We start from the raw sequence: 9,522 nt of genomic DNA on the forward strand, positions 1-9,522 counted from the left end.
TACTTTTCCACTCCATATGTTGATGTGTGCTTCTAAGATCCCCAATATGTACTCCTGCATAGTCTTGAGGAGTGCTGGGCCTCCCCAGAGGGACGTTCAAGCTCGGGCCGCATCCCATAATGGTGGTTCTTTGACTCTGTAGAGGTCACCACAGAAGGGTTTCTTTGTCATTTGCCATCGCCATTTCTCCTCAGTCTAGTGTCTGCCCCTCTTGGGCGATTTCTGATGGTGGGATATGTTTTCCACTGGGGCCTACGCTTACCACCTGCCTCCCAGTTTTCCCGTCGCCTTCAGAAGCTAGTTATTTTTACAAAGGAGCACTCCCCCCTCCAACCCAATCTTAAATACAGTTTTGGAACAAGGAGCCTGCCTCCTCTAAGGTAACGGCCGCTCTCCTGTACCAGCTGCTGTCGCTTCCTTCACATGAGCGGACATGTGTTTCCTCTCCTGGTTCCTCTTTATTTCCCTGCCCTTCCCCCTCTGTGGGGATGAGGGCAGGCGGGGCTCCTCGCACCAGGTGCTGCGTATCTGATCAGTGCCCTAGAACCGACTGGCAGAAGATTCTGGCCGGGTCTTCCTACAAAGTCTCCACCAGCATCTGGAGGTTTGGGCTGCAAGACAAAGGCTGGTTCCCCATCCATCAGCTTTCTCGATGTCTTCTCTTCCTGGGGTCAGACTGGTATGTATTGCTTCCGTTTGGGCCAATTCCGCACGTAGCCTGTGCCAGGGGTCCGGAGGGAGACAAAAGGAAAAGGGACTCCCACTTCAGGAAGAGATTTAAACAAGATAAAATTTTCTCTTTCTCACGGAATTATCTGAGAATAAGCAGTCTAACGGCCCTTAGCGTCAGGGACGGAACCCAAGATGTGGCCTACACGAAGCCGGAGGTTTGGCCCTGCTGCAACACCGTCCCCTCAGCGAGCACCATTGGCTGCTGTCTCGGCCTCGGTTTAAAGCTCTGTTGGCTCACCCCGACCTGAGTCCTAGGTATTTTGTGCCTGCTCCTTCTCTAGACTGGGATGTCCTTGAAAGAGGCCACCGCAACCCTCTGCTTTCCTTCTGGCCCCTTCCCCCATCCATCCCCAGCAGAAGCCGTTGTGAACCTCGGAAAGCCTAAGCGACATTACTCACGATTCACATTACTCCCCTGCTCTGTGCCCTCCCATGGCTTTGCCTGAGGCCTCGAGTAAAATCCATACTTGTCACCGTAGGGCCCCTAATGACTCCCAACATCATTCCTCCCTACTTTCCCCTCCCCTCACTCACCACTCTCCGGCCACGTTGGCCTCTCCCATCCCGCCAAGCTCACTCTGCCTTGGCTGTTCTTCTCCTTAACACGCTCTTCCCTGGACCTCCATGTGGCCGGCTGCTCCTTGCTATTCATTCCACGGTCCCAACGTTACCTCTTCTGGAAAGCCTTCCAGACCACCTTTCTAAGTGGACTTCCCCATCCCAGCATAATTCTGTGCCCTGTTACCCTGTTTGAATGTCTTCATAGCATTTAGGATTATTAGAATGATCTGTTTGATTTGTTTTCCTGTTTGCCTTCTGTCCGTTCGTTACCCACCCCCACCTCCCACCCACTAGACTGTAAACTCTATAAGACACTCTATGATTGAGTCACCTTGTGTCTCCAGTACCTGGAACTCCAGCGTGCAGGGATGGGAGGCACTTGGCTATGAACCAGGTGAATCCTGAATGTTTCACAGCACTAAGCTCCGTTTGCTCATTTAACAAAGCTTTCGAAATGATTCTTATTTCAACCAAAATGTGAATACAGTTTTGGGTCTTCTCCAGAGAAACTAATTCACGGAGCAGCCTTACAAAAACATGACACATTTGACAGAAATAGCTGGACCCCAGATTGCACGTGTAGGGGCGCAGGCGGGGTCCTGGGCTATGGGAATGTTTGCCAGTCCAATTTAAGGTGTGCGTAAAAAGTGCAGAATAAGCTTTTGCTTGTACCCCCTGTACCAACGTCCTCTCTGGTGCCTAGTGGCAAGCTGGCAAGAAGCAGCCTGTGAGGGCATGGGGCAGAAAAGCGTCAGTCCTGGATTTCTGCCTTGCTCCAGCCTCCTAACACCCATGAGGAGATAGCAGCTCTCAGCACCTGGCCCAGGCTCTCCATGAAATCCTGGCATGGCAGCCAGATGTGGGATGCCAGGCCGCCACACAGGGAGGCGAGAGAGCTTCAGTGAAGGAGACCGGTGCCGACAGAGGGGAAGAGAAGCACGCCAGGGAACAGCTGGAGCGCGGGACGGAGGCAGCGGGGAACAGACCTGCGTCTCCATCAAGGTTTCAAGCCATCCTCTGACATCGCTCGTCAGGGATTTTACCGCTCTCCCAGGTCTGTGTGATTCACCGCGATCCAGCTGGCAAGGTGAAGGGGCAAGGGGGTGTTTCCCCCATATTACATCTTCACCAGGCTCACAAGGTGGTCCCGGGGCTCCTCTGGGTGGTCTTGGGCGGGTAGAGGTTAGCATCCAAGTCCCGAGTCAGACTGAGTCTACTTTCAGAGCGCGTTTTCCACCGATGGTGTACATTTCCATTAAAAAGCCCTAAGTGAGCATTGAAACAGAGCCATGATGAAGGTTATTCGCCCAGACACAAACTCCTAAGATATATTTTGTGTGCTGGGGAAGGAGCGGCCCCCAAAGGCTGAACAAAGGCGACTCAGGAGCTCAGCATGTAGGTGGTTTTTGTGGTTTTGGCTTCACCGAAAGTTCCAGAGACGGGGAGGTTTGGCGATGACTGTGAGGGCATCTGGTGTGGATCACTCTTTTGGTCCAGTTGAATTGAATCCACCAAGCAGGAGCCATGTACCTGCGCCGTGCCAAGCACCGTGTTAGGTGTTGTTGGTGGACAGGAGGCCTGTCAAAGTCTGTCCTCCTGGACCTTATTATTCGGTGCGGGATGCAAACAAGAGTTGCCCTGGTAGCGATGTGATCACAGAGGGCGGCAGCTGCCTCTTTGTCGTCCAGACCCAGAGATTTAGAGTCCCGAGGCCCAGTTCAAGTTCCCAACCCACCAACCTCTAGCTGTTGAACTTTGGGCCACTTACTTAATATTTTTAAGCCTTAGCTTGCTCGGCTATAATATTAGGAAATGACATCTGCCCTGTCCACGTCATGGGTCGTTAGGAGGGCCTGATGAGATAATTTACCTGCAAGTCTTTTTGAGCTCATAAGGAGACCTTTGAATTGTTATTGGGACGACCAAGAACTTGGTTTCGGAAGATTTCAACGCTATTCTCTCACTGTTCACTGTTATGTTATTAACGCTACTTATTATTAATGAGATGTGAAAATCTGAAAAAGCTATCAATATGCATTGTCCAGGATAGGAGCCACTGGCCACACGTGGCCTTGGAGCACCTGAAATAAGGCGAGTCTGAATGTGAACTTGGTTAAAAAAAAAAAAGAGAGAGAGAAAAGAATGTAAGCTATCTCATAATTTTTTATATTGATTACATGTTCACACCATAATATTTTGGACATATTGGGTTAAACTAAATAGGTGATTAGAATTAATTTAATTCCTTTTGTAGTGCAGCTACTAGAAAGTTTTAAATGACATACATGGCTCCCATTATATTTTCACAGGACGTGCAGCTATCGAGGCTCTCTTTGGAAACTTTGTTCTGCCCACAAGTACTCACGGACATTCACGTGCTTTCAGAGGTGGTGTAGACGCCCTTAGAGTCCCATTTGTGACTATTTTAAAGGTCGCTTTTTATTTGCACCGAAAATACGTATAAGAACTGTTTCTGTGAAATTAGGTCACAGTCAGCGAGAGCCAAGAGACTTACATTCCTCTGTGCAGGAAACAGTTTCATCATCAGTGCCATCAAAGACGCTGCATGGAAGGTCAGCTCTGGACTGTGTGTAGAGCGCTCCGATCGAGATCGTTAGATCTCTGCAGATAGGCGGCTAACGCGTCACTACAAATGTGGGCAAAAGGAGGACACCCTAAAGTTTCACGAATGAAGAGATTTTCTGAGGAGCAAGCCAACGGCCACGCTTCCCTCCCATCCCCGGATCTGTCCCCGCCCACCGCAAAAAGGCCAAAGGAAAAGGAAGAGCCATCCCTTTGCTGTGCCTCTCTCGCTGAGTTCCCCTTCGCATTCTCTGAGGAATTATCTATGCCTATTTTATCAGTGGAGAAAAGGAGGCTCAGAACGGCCCAGAAACTTGCCAGCCGTCACGTGGGTAGAAGCAAACTGAGAAGCAAATGCTTTCCAGAGTTGGGCCGCGTCTGGGAGGTACTGCCTTTAAACATGGAGTCGACTGCGACCTAACGAGACCCAAGGAGCCTGCTGGCTGGCCTGGTCCCCAAGCAGAAGCAGATCGCCGCCCAACTTCTACGTGTGGGACGACCCGTGGCAACATAAAGGGCAAACACACAAGGAAGTCTTTCTTTCTGAGAATGTTTCCACTGCAGTTAGGTTAGAAAATGATCCGGGGAAGATATAAACTAGCTCTTTCATTTAGCAAAATAAAATGCCTCTCCACTTGGTAATCTGGGTGGTGGAAGTCCCAGCCAGAGTCTTGGTTTTTAAAGGTTTTGTTTAATTTGCCACCCCCACACCTCTCCTCTCACCGCCTCGCATCAGGCTGGACAAGAAGAAAGGGGACAGTGGCCTGGCAGATGCCTCCGTGTGGTATGTCCTTGCAGAATAGCTTCAGCAGCACTTTATATCAAATAACCAGGGGAAAAAAGGGAAGTGGAGGTGATGGGAGGTGTCTGCATTTCCTGGGGTTTTGTTCCAGTTTTAATGAATAAGGATAATGCATAGAGCGTCTCCATTTCCAGAGCTGTGTTTTTTTCCTTAAACACTGCCGCTCTTCATGGGGAAGGAATGAGACATTCCTGACACATGATTTGGCAGGTCTCAATCATAAATGATCCAATATTGGCTTTCAGAATCCCGTTCCAGATTTGGCCCAGACTCCAAACCCTGTCCAGGCACCAGCTAGATGAGTACCTCTGGGCCTGGGCGGGGTGCCAGCCACACTTTGAATAACATTTGTGGGATCTCCCCAGGGGTTCTGGTGAGGAAGGCAGTGATTTGTTGTCCGGATGGCTTTTCCCTCCTTGGAAAAGAGCACACGAAATGAAAGTGCATGAAGGACATCAGGTGTCCCCACAGGAGTTTCATAATAGCAAAGACACGGAGGAGCCACCATGCAGGGACCAAGTGAGGAACGTTTTGGCCCCGCCCTAAGGGACTTGCCCTCAATCAGCTAATCCCACTATGGTACGGCTGGTGGCACCTGTCAAGTTAAAAAGTGAAATCTACCAAACTTATTTGTCTTTGGGGGTGGGGCTGTGCCTTTTCCTGAGTGGTGCCCCGTCTGGCATTTCTCAAAACGTGATCTAGAGACTCTTCTGCATTAGAATCGAGGGGATCTAGTTCAATGGCAGATTTTTGGTCTCCTAATCACCTACCAAGTATGTGTGAACTAGAGCCAAGAATTTGCTTCACAGCAACCTGCCAGGCAATCCTGATACACCCCAAAGTTGTGAGCCATTGGCTGTAAAAAATCCTTCACATATTTTTAATCCATCGCAGCACCTCGTGGCGGTGGAGAGTAAGACTGGCTTCGTTTTGCTGATGGCCATGTGAATTTGTTTCACTGCGTGTCTATTTACTGTAGGGAAAGTTTGAACTGCTGAAGACAGGGGCTACTTTAAGCCTTTGCTCTTGCCGATTGATACATGTGTCTTGTCCTTTTGCAGTTATGGTTATCATCTGCCCACCAACAGTATTTCTAAGAAGCTGCTTCTCTGTGTCTTCTGGGAAGAATGTATCCTTCCATAAATGTGATTGCAGCCTGTTGATAAAAGCAAAAGAAAAATAATAAAACCCACTTTGTTGAACTTCTCATTTTTCCGAGGCCAACAATTTTTAAGTGATAAAAAAGCAGTTTAGTGAAACTGTTTAAAATCTTCCATGAATATATATGTACTTGTGTATTCATATACTGATTCCTGTGTGTTTGATCACTCAAGAGTTGCCCGGTCCTCAATGATAATGCTTTCTGGAATTTACACTGTGCATAAATCTGGACTGATGTCTGTTGCTGAAAGGACACTGATATTAGATCAGTGTAGCAAGGAGTCGGAGTACTGATCATTTTTGGATAAATTTGGGTGGATCCAAATTGCTTTATTTTAGGATCAAGTGAAGTTTTTAGTTTTAAACTTCCTAGTTTAAAACTATCTGGGTAACTTAGGCAAAATCTATTACATTGGACAGCAGTAAAAGCAAACCCACTCCCAAAGTAACAAGTGGACCTTAAACCAAATAGTTCTTAGTTACTATAAAACCACCCTAGCTCTCTAAATGCCCTAAGCCACTGCATCTAGGGACCACATGGAGTCAGTTAGACCAGATGCAGATGCCAATATTAATTGACAGCCACAATATCTTTCTTTTTATGAACATTGGCATCATTTAGCCATCAAGGAAGCTCTCTTTGTAGTTCGTCTAGTTAACCTAGAGATACCAGGATGACCCATGACACATCATAGTGAGCAAAGGTCATTGCTTCTTTCACTGTGTGGGCATGGAGAGCCTTCAAAGTGTGTAGCCAAAAAATTTGTTTTAGAGGAGATTCATATAATGATTTTGCTGGTGCTGTCGGGCCTGAAGGTCATATGAAGTTCAGCTGAGCTTCTCTGGATCATTCTCTCCGGTCCCCTTAAGACTTCCCTACTCGGTCATAGAAATAGGGATCCACCTTGCTCAGCAACTTGCTCCTAATAAACACTAACTGTTATGATATAAAATAAGGAGAAAATATGCAAAGCGCTTTCAAAGCATACGTGTGTGAGTGTGAGGGGATGCATGTGTGTGTCCTTTTCTTGATCTGGATGGGAATGAAAACAACTCAGGTCTTAAGACATTGCAGAGTTTAATCCAGAAATCAAAATCCACTCAAAGTATCTTAAATAGAGGATATTTAATAGAGGAAATTGGTTAAGCAGCTGATGAAATCTCCAAGAAGCCAAACAGAGGGCAGCGAAGGAATCCAGAAGTCAGCAACAGTGGGAAGCCACTAATTCCTTAGACTGGGGAGTCGGAGGGAGGAGGGGTGTGACCAGAGCTGAGAGTCTGGTCACCCAACAACCCTAGTGGGCATGGCTGGTGGGCACTGGGAGCCGGGCAGGAGATGCAGTCCTCGCTGAGATGCCCCGTGAGGCAGAGAGAGAAGGGGAGAGATACTCTGATTTCTCCCTTCTTCCCACTCTTCAATCTCCTGCCAATGCTGCCCCTTTGCTAAACTCGCCTGGAACCCTGGAAAACACAATCTGCAGGGGTCAGTTTCTCTGTGATCAGTGCAAGGCAAGGAGGAAGGATGGGTTTCACCCACACACTGCCTCATTAGAAATAGGACTGACTCCTTGCTGTCAAATCTGGAACTCATGGAGGTATGGGAATTCTGGCTGATTGCCTTGACCACCTACTGTAGGGCATGTTTTCACCTGAACTCTATAGTTGCTTGAGTGTGATAAGCCATGATCATCAAAACACAGATAAGGCAGGGCGCCTGGGTGGCTCAGTCGGTTAAGCATCCGACTTCAGCTCCGGTCATGATCTCGTGGTCCATGAGTTCGAGCCCCACATCAGGCTCTGTGCTGACAGCTCAGAGCCTGGAGCCTGTTTCAGATTCTGTGTCTCCCTCTCTCTCTGACCCTCCCCCGTTCATGCTGTCTCTCCCTGTCTCAAAAATAAATAAACATTAAAAAAAATTAAAAAAAAAAACACAGATAAGGCAAGTGTAGACCTTTATTAGAAACCCTTGTGCTTGGCCATCTACCTGCTGTGACTGCCTGGGGCAGTGTAGGGATTCTGATAGAGGTTAGAAATGGAACTAGAAGCCCTTTGAAAGCCACGAAGAAGGGAACAATACCTTCCAGAATTCCTCCTCTGGAATGGTCTTGTGAAACTAGATGGACACTCTTTATTAAGCTATCCTGGTTCCTTCTAAGGAAAAATCCATGCATTTGAATAGTTGTGCTATCCTATACCATGCAGCTAATAGATTGATTCAATATGGCCACGAGAATATAAACATCATTATTAGAATAACAATCCACGAATAAAATGCATCCTTAATGGGAAGACCATTCATGTCGAGAACTGTAAGTAGCTTTGTTGTGCTTTCCATTTTCTATATGGCTCCCCACGTCTGCCTACATACAATAATCAATCTGGAATCCCACCTACTTAATGGCATGATTTGGCCTTCTCAAAACATAAGCTTTATGTTTTAAAGTAGTTTTAGATTTACAGAGAAATTGTAAAGATTGGACAGAGAGGTCCCATATACCCCACACCCACTTCTGTCTCTTATTAACATCTTTTGTTAATATGATACATTTGTTACAATTAATAAACCAATATGGATAGACTATTAATAATTAAAGCCTATACTTTATTAAGATTTTCTGGATTTTTTTTCTGATGTCTTTTTTTTCACTTCCAGGATTCAATCCAGGATACCACATTTAGTCATTGTGTCTCCCTAGGCTCTTCTTGGCTGTGACAGTTTCTCAAACTTCCTTGGTTTTTGATGACCTTGACAGTTTTGAGAATACTTGTCAGTTATTTTGTAGAATGCTCCTCAATTGGAATTTACCTGATGTTTTTCTCTCACGATTAGACTGGGACCGTGGGCTTTGGGGAGGAAGAACACAAAGGCGAAGTGTCATTTTTACCAAGTCGTATCCAGGGCACGTAGCATTGACTTGACTTATCTTGTTGGTGTTGACCTCAATCACCTGGCTGGGAGAGTATTTGTCAGATTTCACCGTAAAGTTATTTTTTTCCCCTCTCTCTCCATGTTGTCCTCTCTGGAAGGAAGTCACTATGTAAAGCCCACTCTTAAGGAGTAGGAAGTTATGCCCTACAGCCTTGAGAGTTGGAATATCTACACAATTGATAGGAGATTCTTCTGCTTTGGCGATTTGTCTGTTCTTTCTATTTATTCAATCAGTTATTAATATCACTACGAGCTCATGGATATTGATTTTATTTTTTGGATTATAATCCAATAATACTTTATTTTGTTGTTCAAATTGCTCTAGTTTTAATCAATGGAAACTTTTCCCATTGGATCCTGTGTCCCTTTGACAAACCCCCCTTCATTGTGAGGTGGTTTTTCTTCTTTTCTGGGGGAGCGCTTCCTTAGTTTCTGGCACTACAATATGTCTCAGGTTCATCTTGTATATTTTCTGCTCCAGTCCTAGAATCAGCCATTTCTCCGAGGATCACTGGATCCTTATATTGGAGTACAGTTTAAGAAACCAAGAGCTAGGTGCTAGATATGCTCAGTTTGACTGGTTTTCATCCATCCGCCCTTTTCCTAAACGTACGCTTTTTTCCCAGTGCCAACTTTGGACAAGACTGGATCAGATGAGACAAATGAAATACAAATAATTCTATTAATCCGTGGTCCAAGAGAGATGCTGCCTAAGGGGTATGAATAGAGCTCCATGGTAACTTGAAGGTAGAAG

The 9,522-nt window shown here is 46.4% G+C and overlaps 1 long non-coding RNA gene across 2 annotated transcripts; it reads left to right on the plus strand.

Annotated features, from left to right (window-relative positions):
* The first annotated feature begins 391 nt into the window (after nt 1–391).
* LOC125174387 (uncharacterized) lies at nt 392–5,884 on the plus strand. 2 transcript variants are annotated; one of them, XR_007155437.1, is made up of 3 exons: nt 392–679; nt 1,997–2,347; nt 3,603–5,884. It is a non-coding gene; the product is annotated as an uncharacterized LOC125174387 (long non-coding RNA). The 2 variants fall into 2 exon arrangements; XR_007155436.1 differs by having other exon boundaries at nt 2,073–2,347.
* The last annotated feature ends 3,638 nt before the right edge of the window (nt 5,885–9,522 follow it).

This window comes from Prionailurus viverrinus, chromosome C2 (assembly GCF_022837055.1).
Source record: "Prionailurus viverrinus isolate Anna chromosome C2, UM_Priviv_1.0, whole genome shotgun sequence".
Classification (NCBI taxonomy): Eukaryota; Metazoa; Chordata; class Mammalia; order Carnivora; family Felidae; genus Prionailurus; species Prionailurus viverrinus.